General features: G+C 46.8%; 1 protein-coding gene across 1 annotated transcript in view; it reads right to left on the reverse strand.

Annotated features, from left to right (window-relative positions):
- Positions 1-15,001, reverse strand: part of KIAA1549L (KIAA1549 like) — a 263,915-nt gene that overhangs the window by 30,600 nt on the left and 218,314 nt on the right. The window lies entirely within an intron of this gene.

The following is a 15,001-nucleotide window of genomic DNA, read 5'->3' on the forward strand; positions in this document are numbered from 1 at the left end:
TGTGATATATATATGTATATATATATGAAATATTATGAAGCCATCAAAAAATGAAATCTTGCCATTTGCAACGATGTGGATGGAACTAGAGGGTATTATGCTAAGTGAAATAAGTAAATCAGAGAAAGATAAGTATCATATGATCTCACTGATATGAGGATTTTGAGAAACAAGACAGAGGAGCATAGAGGAAGGGAGGGAAAAATGAAACAAGATGAAACCAGAGAGGGAGACAAACCATAAGAGACTCTTAATCTCAGGAAACAAACTGAGGATTGCTGGAGTGGAGGAGGGTGGGAGGGATGGGGTGGCTGGGTGATGCACACTGGGGAGGGTATGTGTTGTGGTGAGCGCTGTGAATTGTGTAAGACTGATGAATCACAGACCTGTATCCCTGAAACAAATAATACATTATATGTTAATAAAAAAATAAAAAAAATTGGGCAAATGGCTGGAACAGTCATCATCAATAAAAGAAGATACATAACATGTCCCATAAACACATGAGGAAGTGCTCAACACCGGTAGTAATTAGGGAGGTTATATCATTTTACAGTCACTGGAATGGCTAAAATTAAGAAGATTAATAACAGCAAACATTGGTGAGGTCGAGGAGTGACATCAGAACTGGCATACTGTTGGAGGGAGGGTCAAATAGCACACATACCTCGTAGACCTATTTGTCATTCCTTAAAAAGTTGAACGCACACCTCATGACCCAGAGATGCCACTCCTATGGATTTATCCAAGATAAATGAAAACATATTGTCCTGGCCCATTCAGGTTGCCAGAACAAAATGCCACAGACCGGTTAGCTTATAAATAACAAAAATGTCTTTCTCAGAGTTCTGGAGGCTGGAAGTCTGAGGATGCCACATGGTTGAGTGAGGGTCCTCTTCTGGGTTAAAGACCTCGGAAGGGGTGGAAGAAGGGGTCAGGGAGATCTCTGGGGTCTCTCATCTAAGGGTACTAATCCCATTCATGAGGGCTCCACACTTCTGACCTCATCACTTCCCAAGGGCCCCACCGCCTAATACCAACACATCAGAGGTTAGGATTTGAACACATAAATTTGGGGGGATGCAAATCTTTAAAAAAATTGGGGGAACCTGGGTGGCTCAGTGGGTTAAGTGTCTGCCTTCAGCTCAGGTCATGATCCCAAGGTCCTGGGATAGCCCTGCTTGGTGGTGAGCCTGCTTCTCCCTCTCCCTCTGCCTCTCCCCACCTCGTGCTCTCTCTTTTGCTCTGCTCTCTCTCTCAAATAAGTAAGTAAAAATCTTTAAAAAATTGAGGGGGGGGAATGCAAACATTCAGACCATAGCATATATGTTCATAAAATATGAAAATATTTATAGTAGTGTTTTCTGGTAGCTTCAAACTGGAAACAACCCAAATGTCCAATAACAGGATGGTAGACAAATAGTGGTAACAGTGGTATATTTATACAACAGAATACAACACAATAGTACTCAGTGATAAAAAAAAATAAATGACAGATACATGCAACAACATAGGTGAATTCTTTTTTTTTTAAAGATTTATTTAGAGAGAGAGAAAGAGAGAGAGCAGAGGGGAGGGACAGGTGAGTCTTATGCAGACTCCACACTGAACATGGAGTCTGATGTGGGACTCAATCTCACAAACCTGAAATCATGACCCTGAGATCATGACCTGAGACGAAACCAAGAGTTGGATGCTTAACCGACTGCACTACCCAGGCGTCCCAACACAGGGGAATTCTGAGCAAAAGAAGTCAGACACAGAAGAGTACATACCAAATAATGCCATTTATATGAAGTCCAAGAACAGGTAAAAGTATGAGGGTAGATATCAGAAAAGTGGTTGCCAGTGGGGGGCATGGTGTAGACGGAGTGCCTTCAGAAGGTGATAAAAATGTCCTATATTTTGATTGGACTGGTGGTCATAAGGGTACATACATGTGTCAACGCTCATCCAGCTGTATACTAAAGACCTCTACATTTTATCCTATATAAATTTTGCCTTAATAAAACAAAACAAAATGACTTGGGCAGCATAGCTCATACTATGGGGATGGTCAGGGAAGGCCTCTCTGAAGAGGTGACATTTTGAAGACCTGAAGGAGAAGGGGTTAGCCACGTGAAGATCACAGGGAAGCTTATGATAAAGTCCCGAGATGGGAAAGAGCTTGTAGTATTTGAGAAAGAGAAAGGTGGGCTGCTATGGGCTGAATTGTGAACCCCTCAAATTCATATGTTGAAGTCCTAACCCTAGTAATTTCGAATGAAACTGTATTTGGAGATAACGTCTTTGCACGGGTAATGAAGTTAAAATAAGGCCATTAGAGTAGGGCCTAATTCAATATGACTGGTGTCCCTATAAGAAGAGGAGATTCCGACACAGGCATGTTAAGAGGGAAGACAGTATGAAGACAGGGAGAAGACAGCCATCTAGAATGCAAGGGGAAAAGCCTGGAACAGATCCTTCCCTCACAACCCCCAGAAGGAACCAACCTTGATCTTAGATGTCCAGCCTCTGGAACTGTGAGAAAATAAATTTCAGTTGTTTTAAGTCACCAGGTCCGTGGCACTTTGTTAGGGCAGCCTGAGCTGACTAACACATGAACCGTGTGGCTGGAGCCCCACGTATCAGAAGACGGGGCTAGAATGGCCAGCAGGAGCCAGATCACATAGAGTCTTTTTTTTTTTTTTTAAAGATTTTATTTATTTATTTGAGAGAGAGAGAATGAGAGAGAGAGAGAGCACATGAGAGGGGGAAGGGTCAGAGGGAGAAGCAGACTCCCTGCTGAGCAGGGAGCCCGATATGGGACTTGATCCAGGAACTCCAGGATCATGACCTGAGCCGAAGGCAGTCGCTTAACCAACTGAGCCACCCAGGCGCCCGATCATATAGAGTCTTGAAGGCCATGGTAAGAAGGCTGGAGGGCTTTCAAAGGACAATGTGAAGCTCTTGAAGAATTTTAAGCATGGGAGAAATGTGATTGGAATTTACAGAAAGTGAGTTAGAAGGCTCCTGCAGTAATCCAGGTAAGGAGAAACAGCAGGGGCTTGAATTAGGGTGGACAAAGAAAGTATGGACGAGCTCTAGAGATATTTTGGAAGAGAGCTGACAGGACTTGCTGAAAGATGAGGTGTGGGGATGAAACAAAGGAAGGAGTCAAAGCTGAGACCTTTGCCAAGAAGGGGCACCTTGCTACTTGGGTCTCCTTGATGTTCTCTGAGCTCCCTAGGCATGCGTTGTCCTCTGGGCCCTCCCACTTGCCGTTCCTTCTGCCCAAATGCTCGTCCCCCAAGGGCTAGCCTGGCTAGCTCCCTCATTTCTGGTCTCTGCTCAGAAGTCACCGCCCCCCCAAAGAGCCTTCCCGGGGCCAACCTATAAAAAGGGCTTCCTGTTTTTCTCCATTGTCTCGCCCCGCTTTATGCTCCCCCACAGCATTTCTGACATTGCGCTGAATATCTACGTGCTTGGGTGTTTATTACTTTTTCTTCCTACTGGAATATAAGCTCCCCGAGGGCAGGGACTTTGTCATGTGTTCTGCTGCAACCCAGAATGGCAAACAGTAGGACTTTAATACATACTAGTTGAATGAATAAATGGAAATTCATCTTAAAAGAGAGCCTGGAGGATTTCTGCTCAAAAGCCTCTACCAGGAAAAGACATTGCCAAGTGTCTAAAATGAATTAGATGTAGAACCTGCTTTTAGGCAAACAGGCTTGAGCGATGGAATGTAGAAAAGGCTCACAGAGACCCCCTGGCTGAATCCAGACAGGCCCAGCAGGTGACTCACCTCAAAATACCCATTGGCCCTAACTGATCAATGGGCTACTTACAACTAGGCACAGTTGCCAAAAACGGGAAAATTCCATATGTCCATACATCGCCATACCTCCCCATCTTCCCCCTTTCAAAATGGCCCTCACCCACTGCCTCGTGGCACACAGTCTCTCCTCTGCTGTCCTGCCCTCCACTCCCTTGCCTTCTCCCTTGCTGTGTGCTCAATATTTTATCTCCTTTGTTCTGTCTCAGGTGAAATCTTTCACGCCACGGCTTCTACCCAATTGTCACCCCACATTTGGGGGGCCCCATCTCCTAAGAGATGCCACCACATTTAGACACCACATTAGACAGGCTTATCTAGAATGGAGTTGAAGAGGAGGGATGAAGGGCTCTTGATGATGTGGTGAACACAGGCAAAAGAAAAAAATTAAATTTGCTTACAACTTACAGCCCATTGACAAGTCCCTGAGACAGGCAGAGTGACCTTTCTCTAGGAATTCAGCTGTCTCGATGTTAATACTTGAGCTTAACATTATCCTGATCTCCAAGATCCTGTAAGCCTCCTTTAACATATAAACATTCCTTTGGAAGCTTCCTTTATCTCTGTCCCCCAACATATATGCTAGCAATCATCCTCCAAGCATATGGCCCTCTGATACACATCTGAAGGGTCTCATGACTAAAGTTTTACTAGACAGTAATAAATGACCTTTTCCTAACAACAGCTAGCCCCTCAAGGTTCTGGAAACCTTGCTTCCAAATTCCTTAGAGACTTATGCTGTCCCTAACCACTCCCCAACTATAAAGTCTATAATGGGCCACTGCTCATGACTCCAATGCAGCTCTTTCTGCCCATGGGTCCTGTCTTAGTGCATTAATAAAACCCCCTTCTTGCACTGAAGATGTCTCAAGAATTCTTCCTCGACCGTTTGCTCTGAACCCCAACATTTTCACATCTTTGAGGCCATTTATTCCAGAATTTCTTGAGTTATGAGCCCCAGAATGGATAGATGTCTTACAAGGCCATCCTTTCCAGGACACAAGAGTGTGTACAACATCACATTGCCTCACCAGGGTTCTCCACTTACGGAGTACAAGAATTTGCCCAAGGCCCTGATTTTCAGCTCCGTGCTAATCACATTTCCCTATTCAGCAAGGAGAACAGATTCTTTTTTTTTTTTTTTAAAGATTTTATTTATTTTTTGACAGAGAGAGACACAGTGAGAGAGGGAACACAAGCAAGGGGAGTGGGAGAGGGAGAAGCAGGCTTGCCGCGGAGCAAGGAGCCCGATGTGGGACTCGATCCCAGGACCCTGGGATCGTGACCTGAGCCAAAGGCGGGCGCTTAATGACTGAGACACCCAGGCGCCCCAAGGAGAACAGATTCTGAACAATTTCTACAACTTCACAGCAAGGGCCCCGATACCAAGTGGAGGGTTCAGCAAGATCCATTTCTGGGCCATCTGGCCATGATGCCTTGATCTGGCTCCATGTCCATTTTTCTCTCCACCAAACAGCGTCCTTTGGGCAACACAAAATAGGGTTGCTTCTCTCCATATGATGCCAGCTTTGACCAAGGATGCAGAGACATGTGTACAAAGCTGCTTTTGGAAACCAAAGTCCAGGGAGTTTCCACTTCCCCTTGCAGGGAGAAGCACTATCAGGGCCCAAGTGCAGGCAGCTGCTTCCTCCTGAGCCTACCTCTCAAGAACTTCTCTGACAATTAAGGGAGACTGGTACCCTTCAGAACAGGTAGGAGGGTGCAAATTCATGGTTTTGTGACTTCTTTTCTGCAATCGGCATGCAAATGGAATTTTTAAAAGTCTTAGCAAAATTGCAAATTTCACTGAAAGTTCCCACCCCCCTAATCATGTTCATCGTTGGCTCTGTGTGCTACCAGGCCCTATCCTTAGGTGCTTTCCCAGTCACCTCATTAACATAAAAAAAGACACTTTAATATGCTCATCACTTAGGAAATTCCGAGGGTTTTTGGAGCTCTGTGCCAGGAATAGTGCATGAAAACCAAATATATATATTTCTTATTATAAATCACAATATCACAATGTGTGACAAAATTCCTAGCAGTCCTGACATGTCTAGAGTGCTGGGATGGAAAAGAAACAAAAAATAGTATCCCTCTCTCCCTCATGGAATCTGTTAGCCGCAGTGAAAACAGCTAACGGTCACTGGATGTTTTCTATGTGCTTTACCCGCATTAACTCACTCAATTCTTATAACAACCCTATAAGGCACGTGCCCTTTGCATCCCCATTTTCTAGATGAGAAAACTAAAGCACGGAGAGGTGGAGTAAACCAAATTCACGCTGCTAGGAAGTGGCTGAGCTGGAATTTGAGGGCAGCCGAGCTCCACAGGCCACGAACCTGACCATTAAACAGCACTGCTTGTTAACGTTGAGAACGAGGCGTGAGCCACAGTCAATTAATTACAAATATCTTTTAAAAAGGATTCAACCTGGGCGCCTGGGTGGCTCAGTCGGTTGAGCGACTGCCTTCGGCTCAGGTCATGATCCCAGGATCCTGGGATCAAGTCCCACATCGGGCTCCCTGCTCTGCGGGGAGCCTGCTTCTCCCTCTCCCACTCCCCCTGCTTGTGTTCCCTCTCTCGCTGTGTCTCTCTCTGTCAAATAAATAAATAAAATCTTTAAAAAAAAAAAATAAAATAAAAAAATAAAAAGGATTCAACCTGAAAGTAAGCACATAAGGAAGGCTTTGGCTCATGCGAAGCTATTTCACTGGGCGCTTCTAAGGGGGAGCCATCCCCTGCTTTTTCTCCTCTTCCTAGCTGAGCTGGCGCCATGGGCAGGGAGGGGACAGAAGGTCAGTTTTGAGAGCCGACCCCATTCCGTAACAAAATAGGCCCTCCCCAGCGCCCACTCAGATCTGCTCTTTCTCCTTTTGGGTCTTGAAAAAGCCAGCCAGCCAGCCAGCCAGGGGGCGCCTGGGTGGCTCAGTCGTTAAGCGCCTGCCTTCGGCTCAGGTCATGATGCTGGGGTCCTGGAATCGAGCCCCGCATCAGGCTCCCTGCTCTGCGGGGAGCCTGCTTCTCCCTCTCCCACTCCCCCTGCTTGTGTTCCCTCTCTTCGCTGTGTCTCTGTCAAATAAATAAAATCTTTAAAAAAAAGAAAAAGCCAGCCAGACTCACAAAATCCCTCGTTCTCCCTCTATCTGCCCCTAAAACACAACCTCTCTCCGTAGCCGGGCCTTCCCGAGCCCACAAGGAAGAGTGGTCACTGGCTCTTCACCGCACTCAACTCTCCCTTTATGGAGGGCCAGCTAAAGATGACAGGCGGAGACCGGTGGAACGAGCAACATGGAGGGTTACGCTGGTGTTGCTCCTTAAGAGGCCCAACCACCAGTGTTCCCGGGGTAGCGGATACTGTAATGGCCTCGGCCCGAATCCACTCCTGCCCCAGCTCCCTCGGTGAGGTCTGACTGGGTTAAACCCACCAGTGTAAGCCTCCCACCCCCATTGCTGCAGTGATGGATACACGGGGTGGGTACTTGACCTTCGGAGGCTCAGTTAGAGCAAAACCCATAAACTTTGTTTCATGGCTGGAAAGGAGAAATTCTCTCTTTCATTGGTCCATGTGGTATGTAGATGTGGGGCCCAGGCTCCTGCAGCCACTTCTCAGTAGAGCGGATGAAGCCGACGCCTAAGGACGGCACCGCACAATGCAGAGGGGATTGAACTGGAGCCCCAGTCAGACCATGCCTGGATTTATTGTACCCAATACCTTCCCTTCATGATTTAAGATCATTTCATTCGGGTTGGGTTTTCTGTTATGTTAGCCCAACCGATAACCACCATTTAGACGGAACTTCAAACAGTAACATACATTTGCCTACACGGATTTGATAAGCAGCCAAATCATATGTTTATATGGCTCGGGGTTATAAATCCGTCCTATATGTTCAAGTCTCAGCTACAGAGTCACCTCTTCTGGCTGACACACTTGTTTGCTCATTTGCTCAACAAACAGAGACACAGAATTTACTATGCGCCGGTTCCTATTCCGAGTGCTGAGGTTTCCAGGATGAATAAAAGATGATTCCCGTCCTTGAGGAGTCAAACGGGGAAAACAACACAAGTAAATCTACAGATGGAAGCCCGGGAGTAAGGGCTTTGATGGGAGTGAGTCCCACGTGCTACTGATGCACCAAGGACAGATGCCTAAGTCAGCCCCACAGATACGGGGTCAAGGAAAAGATTCTGGGGGAGAAAATGTTTAGACTGAGTTCTGCAAGCATTGTCTGGATCACCGGTCCTCAACCCAGAGCGCGCTTGCCCCCAGGGTAACGTCTGGAAACATGTTGTCACAACTTTGGAGGTGCTACGGTAGCTGGTGGGAGAGGCCAGGGATCTGTTAAACATCCTACAACGCACAGGACAGCCCCCTCTTCCCCCCCGCCACAAAGAATCATCTAGCCCCCAAACCAACAGTGCTGAGACTGAGAAACGGTGGCTGCATGAAGTAGGTGCGAAGGGATGTCTTGAGCAGAGGGATGAGCACGGGCAAAGACACGGAGATGTGAGTCCACATGACAAACGTGGGAAGGGCGTGTGGGGCCTGAGCCAAGGGTGGGTGAGGGCCCGGCAAGCATCCGCTAGAAGGGCGTGCCCGGGCCAGCCGGCGCAGACGCGTCCTGAGCTGGGAGCTGAGGGTTTAATCTTAACCCGAGAGCTGTGGGGAGCTACCAACGGATTTGCCACAAGGCTATGTGTTTTAGAAGGACTCCTCCGGCCGCTGTTTGGCGGCTTCCTGGGTGGTGAGGACTGAGGACTGGACCACCAGCGTCTGTGGCCTCCCGTCCAAGTTCACTGCCCCAGCCGGCTGCATGTGTTTCCACCAGTCTCCTCTACTCGTGCGTAAAAGCGCTCGGGTGAATCCATCTTTCTCTTCTCCAGAGTGCCCTGCACAGGTAGTACGGGGGAAATCACCTGTGGGGCTTACATGCTAACGCCACCAAAGAAAGTAGAAATCAGAGAAAGTTACCAAAAAAAAAAAATCGTAGAACGTAAAACTTTGAAAGGCCTTAAATTAACCCTGTAGCATAGCACACATGGCCTGTGTACACAATCTTACGGAGTAGTACGCGAAAGGCAGTAGATCATCTCTAATGTACAATATGAATAGAACATATGCAGAAGCTAATTTTGGGGCGACATTCAAATTTTTCACTTTGTCTTTCAGGGCCCATGTTGCTGAATTCACATACGCTAAATGGCTCCAGCACTCAGTGAATGCTGGCTAGAAGAAATGAAAGGGATGGCAGTTCCCAAGGAACTCTCGTCAGTCCGCTGGCCCCCGGCTCCTGCAGGGGTTTGGGGGCACAGGTGGGCTGGGGAGCACACAGGGCTGGGAGGAGCTAGTGTGGTGTGCACTGCTCAGGACCACAGGACCTTCCCTCCAGTTGCTGGGCACACTGCCAGGGGCCGGCCCTCAGCGGTCAGCTGGGAATTGCCTTTGCTCTCCCTGGGCATCGGTGGGAATTCGCAATGCCAATCCTCTCAGTAGCCATTGTCCTTGGCTAAAGGGAGCTGCCTTGCCCAAGGATGCCCAGTGATGGTCTGCGCTAGAGCACAAAAGCCCAGACGCTTCGCACACGTTGGGAGCAGCTCTGCAGGGCCGTGTGAGCTTAGCCGAGGCCTCGTAGTATCCGTACCATAGCCCAACTTTTACCTGCCTACTGCTGCTTCCTTCCCTTCCCCTACAGGCATCCCTATCCTGAGCAGCACACAGGGGACCCTGGCCTGCAAGAGTCCGGGAGAAGCGATTTGGGTAAGCGGGCACCACGAGAAGCAGGCGGTGCCCAGAGCACAGGAATCAGAGAACATGAGCAGGCAGATGGCACTTGCGTGCTTACAACAGAGAGGAAGCTGTTTGGTTCCTGCCCAGTGGGAAACGGCCTGCATGGGAGGTAAGTCCTGGGACTGCAGGGGAGGCCTGGCTCCAGTGAGGTCACAAGGCCATCCTGAAACCTGGCCCACTCCCTCTCAAACTTGCCAACCAGAATCCACCTCCTGCCCCCCTTGCCAAGTGGCATCCATCTCTGTGGGGTTAGCAAGTATCTGGACAGCCACAGCCTGGGGAGATGTGGCCTACACCACAAGGCCCCCTTCACCACCAAACCCCTCCACCTCTTTGCCTTGGGCTCAACCAGGGAGTCTGACTTCTTAGTACTAGTTATTTCCTTAGGATTAAAAGCCCCTACATTAACTTGAGATGACATAGCAAGCCAGGCTTACCAATCGCTTAAGCTAGCTGGCAGAGGCAAGAGGAAAAGATTAAAGGCTGAGCAGGGAGCACACATGTGAGACAGTTCTGGGTGGGATGCTAAGGGGGTGAAGGTGGTGAGGGCGGGGTCAACACAAGAGCACCAAGTTCAGAGGGCAACAAGCAGGTTGCCTTTGCGGTGAAGGACCAAGTCCTCAAATCCAACCACTTGCCTCCCAAAGAAACCAAGAGCTGGTTGTACCCTTAACTGGGCACATCATGCAGTGCTAGGGCAGCCTTGCCCTTTCCTGATGAGAGTCTCTGCTATCAGGCCAAAGCCATAAGATGCTGGCGCAGGGGTGGGGAGGGAGGAGGAGAGACTTCTGCTAATAATATTTATGTAGAAGGCCCCAGACTTGCTATAAGCCACCACAGGCTGCCAGGGCTTTCCAGATCATATTGCCTTCCTCTGCGATGGAACCCATCAAACAACCACTCTGATTCTCTAGCCTCCTTCCCTTCTAGTAACCGCTGTTCACCTGGGACAGAGGGAGCTGGCTGCCTTGTGAGCCGAGGGAGGCCAGCAAATGATGCCCAGTCACACACCACACGGCGCACCCAGGCCTTCAGTGGGTGGCTGGGCACCGAGCTCCAGGCGATGCTTTCATCTTCCTCATAGCCATCCTTGCCTCCTCTAGCTCTCCCCACGGCTTCCCAAATATTGCTCTGCCTGGTCATTCTCCTCTCATCTCTCTTGCACCTGTGGTGGGGACGGTGGGCGGGCACTCGGCAACCTCCTGGCAGCATGCATTCCTGCGGTGCCGAGGCTGACGGGCCAACGCTCACTCATGGCCCTCTGTGAGGCGGGGGCTGTGCCCAAGCCTGGGCTTCTGTCGGTGAAGGCCCTGGTGTGCATGCCAGACTGAGTACAGTCCGTCTGCTCCCTGGTAGTTCCCGGGCAGCCCCCTCCTTTCCCGCCGTCCTGCTCGGGTTAGAGGCAGTCCCCCGCCCTGGTCAGGGCCAGCCCTGTGGTTTTGTTCTCAGCCTCTCCCAGAACATTCTGCCAGCCCTCTGGTGATTTGGTGAGCGCCTAACTCCTCACAGTCATGTTTGGTCTGTTCACGAGGCTTGAGGTTTTCTGTTTTCTGCAGCAGAACCTTGCCTGACATAGTATCCCTTTTTGTAGGTTTATGTCTACTTCTCAATTGCGAAACCATCTGGTTTTCCACTAACATTGCCAAACGTTTCCCTGAAGAACACCTCTGGAGTGACTGGTGATTGTGGTCACTACAGTGGAACCTTCAGCATCCCCTCTTCGGAGAGGCATCAAGGGATCAATCATCCTTCTCAACGTTTTCAAACCCTCCGGCCACATTTCAGGGTTTCCGGTGAAGGCTCTGTGAGCACCCCAAGGTGTGGAGCTTTGACAAGGTGCTGGAGGGAAACCTAAGGGAAGGAGCCTGTAGAGGTCTCCACTTCTAGAGGGGAGCGTTCATTTTCAAAGGTATAATTCAAACATTCCGTTTGAGTCTCCCTCAGCGCCAAGGCGCTTAGCTGACCCCATTCCTGTCACATTTTAAAATTCCAAACACAAATCGAGGTTGAGGAGGTGCATTAGTATTTCTGGCGAATGATTTGATTATTCCTTGTCCTCTGGAAGCAAAGGCTGATTCCTCAACGACATAAAGGGATTACTAATTTGCCTGATAGAGGGAAAATCACTTGGATCTTTATTCTGCCTGAGAATTCACATGCGGGGCATTTTCTTTCCCCCCCTCACCACTTCATTATTTTCTTTTTTTTTTAAGATTTTATTTATTTATTTGAAAGAGAGAGAATGAGAGCACATGAGAGGGGGGAGGGTCAGAGGGAGAAGCAGACTCCCCGCCGAGCAGGGAGCCTGATGCGGGACTCGATCCCGGGACTCCAGGATCATGACCTGAGCCGAAGGCAGTCGCTTAACCAACTGAGCCACCCAGGCGCCCCACACTTCATTATTTTCTATATGACTTTTATTCAGAAAATAACATTTTAAAAAATACTTTGAAATAGAGGTATTTTTTATTTTAAATATCAGTCTGACATTATCTTTTCTACCTGCTTCATGCACTGGGAGGAATTCATTTCAATGCCAAAGTTAGTTTAAAGATCTGGTCTGGTCATCTTTCTAAAATCATGCCTTCATCTAAAGGGGGTGCCGCCTTCTAGAAAATTACTAGCCAGGTGAGCCACAGAAACCGCCAGGAGTGTGCTGCATCCCTTAGCTGTTAGGGGGACTAAGAGGTTAAGAATTGTTGCTGCAAAACACAGTGATTCCCACACCCCTTGGAGCTGAGAGTCTCTCCTGGGCAGGTCCCAACACATCCTGCTCTATGCAAACATTTTCAAACAATCCAGGCTGCCCTCAGTCCTGGGGCTAAGATTTGCCTGTGTTTTGTGTGTGTGTGTGTGCGCGCGCACGCGCGTGTGTATGCTTCTTTATTTATTTACTCATTTATTTTTATATGCCGCCTTTCCTGTAGGGATTCTAACGCGGTCAGCTTTGGAGAAATTAAATCAGTCTCCCAGTGCTTCTGTTTCTACCTGTCAAGGAGCAGGTCCCCCCTGATGCTCCCTAATCTGGCAGAAATGACTAGAAATCTGGGCCTGGCTTCAAGATCTCCAGACCCAGTAGGAAGAATGACATGCTTCCAACTGACTGACCTGTTCACTGCTGGGCTAATGGAGTCTTTTGTCAGAGGTGCCCTAGCATTTTTGGAAAATCAGAAGTTCAGAAAACGAATGCATTGTTTAAAGCCATGACTCTCGTCTTTTCCTCCTTTATCTGCAGGTCCATTTTTGGCTTGAGTTGTCTGTGCAAGCATTCTTGTGACACCTGCCATCCAGCCTCTTCCTGAGATCAGAAGTATAGGACATACAATCATGTGAAGACAAATATACAGAGTGATGGGTTTTTATGGAAGCCCTACTGCATTGTGGTTAAGAGGGGAGGCTTTGGAGTTGGGTAGACAAATGATGTAACTGCTCTGTGCCTCGGGTTTCCTCATCTGTACAATGGGTGTAAGGAGGGTACCTACCTAACTGGTGACTGTGCAAATTCCATTAGATAATTCACATAAAAAGACTATAATAGAGGCCGGTCTATCCTGTGCAGTTGGTAAATGATAGCTACTTTTCATATGATCAGCACAAAAGGCACGGGAATAAGAAACAGGAAGCAACTGCATTCTTACAGACAACAGTCATTAACCATTTTTAAAACTGGTCCCTAGATGATCATTTTGTCTTAAGGAAGCTTATCTTTGCTTATGTTTTTGAGACCACATGCAATTCTCAAGACATGTATATTGAAGAAAAATCTATTAGAATGCAGTGGGCTTCCCTTAAAGCAACCTATAGCTGGAATATTTATACATGTTTGTGAGGGGTGAGCAACCCCCTTTTAAAAATCATCTCTCTCCTCCTGTTGCCATAAGTAATGTACTAACAAGGCATTCTAAAAGTATTAAGTCACTACTGCAAGTCATGGCATAGTCTATGGTTAAAAAAAAACAAACTGCACTGTTCTCTTTTCAAGACTAATAGGGAAACTGTCTTATTTCCTCAAACTGTAAAGATGTCTGTGCCTAGACTCTCACAAGAGACCCATTAATTCCAATCTTGAAATACATTAAGAATCCTATCATATACCTTAGGTATGTCAGAGCAAAAGAAGTCCCCCAAACTAGGCACTTAGGAAGAATATTCACTGTTGCTAAGGAGAGATTAACTGGAAAATTCAAATATCTGATTTTTAACCACAGGCTAATTATCAAATTGCTGACCGGGTTTAGTATAAAAGATACTTTTATGAAAAGAACAATTAATGTTGAGTAATTTCACCTGCAGGGAAAAAAGATTCACCCAAAGCGTCTAGAATTTTATAAAACTAAACTATCAATTTGTTTTATATGAAAAAGGGAAACAGAAATAAAAGATAAGGTAATCATGACCAACACAAACATCAAGTTTAAGTGTAAGGTAACTAGAAATTCAAATTAGGTAAAATATCTCTGTTTTTAATGGAACAATTAAAATCCCACTTTAAGCTTTTGTGGCAAACAATGACCAATCCTGAGGGGGTAAAAAACCTTCTTGCCTCAAATTAGCATGGTATATTTAAGAAACTGAGTGTCATTTTCAAATTACAACCTCAGAGATTACAACAAAACTTTATCCAGACATTTTTGAATCATAATTCTTGATACAAAAAAATTTTATTTGTAACTAGAGAAATGTTTGAGGAGAATGGGAAAGAAACCTTTTTCATAAAATCTGAGTCGATTTAAGGCCATCTGAAATTCTGGGGCAGGGTGAAGCATTATGGAACACCTCCTCAGAGTAGCGTTTGCATGAGCTCGGGGATGCAACTACGTTAACAGGATGTGAGCCAGTGAATTCGAGACACCACCTTGTAGCTCCTCATCTGGGGAAGTTTGATGGGATTAGAACAATTTCTGCCATTTGGCAACATGACTGCACATAAGCATGGTTTTCATCATATGAAATCACCAAATCGCTCTGTTGGACATCTGATTGTTTCCATGGCATATTGAGGAGTTATGAAATCAGGAACAAATCCAACTTCTCAATACTGCTATGGATTAAAAGAAGCCTGTGTTCAAATGAATTCTAACCCACAGCCGTGGTTCCTACTGAGTTTTAAGGACAGAGGGAAAAAAAATTAAGGACATTTTGAATAGCTGTTGACTTAACATCAATACTGTACTGTTCATAAAATGGTTGGATTTAGAAATCAAAACCCTTTTAGCAAGAATTTGTTATTCTGACACATTCCAAGTCACCTTACTCTGAAAAATAGGTAACAAGGAATCATAAAATAGAAAACATTTTAGTGCACTTTTAAATTCCACAAATACACAGTAAAGTGAAACATTATGGGATGCTCTCTCACCCTTGTTTTCAGGGGAAAGCAAAGCCTGTATTCA

Source organism: Leptonychotes weddellii, chromosome 11 (genome assembly GCF_054177405.1).
Source record: "Leptonychotes weddellii isolate Sample4059 chromosome 11, ASM5417740v2, whole genome shotgun sequence".
Classification (NCBI taxonomy): Eukaryota; Metazoa; Chordata; class Mammalia; order Carnivora; family Phocidae; genus Leptonychotes; species Leptonychotes weddellii.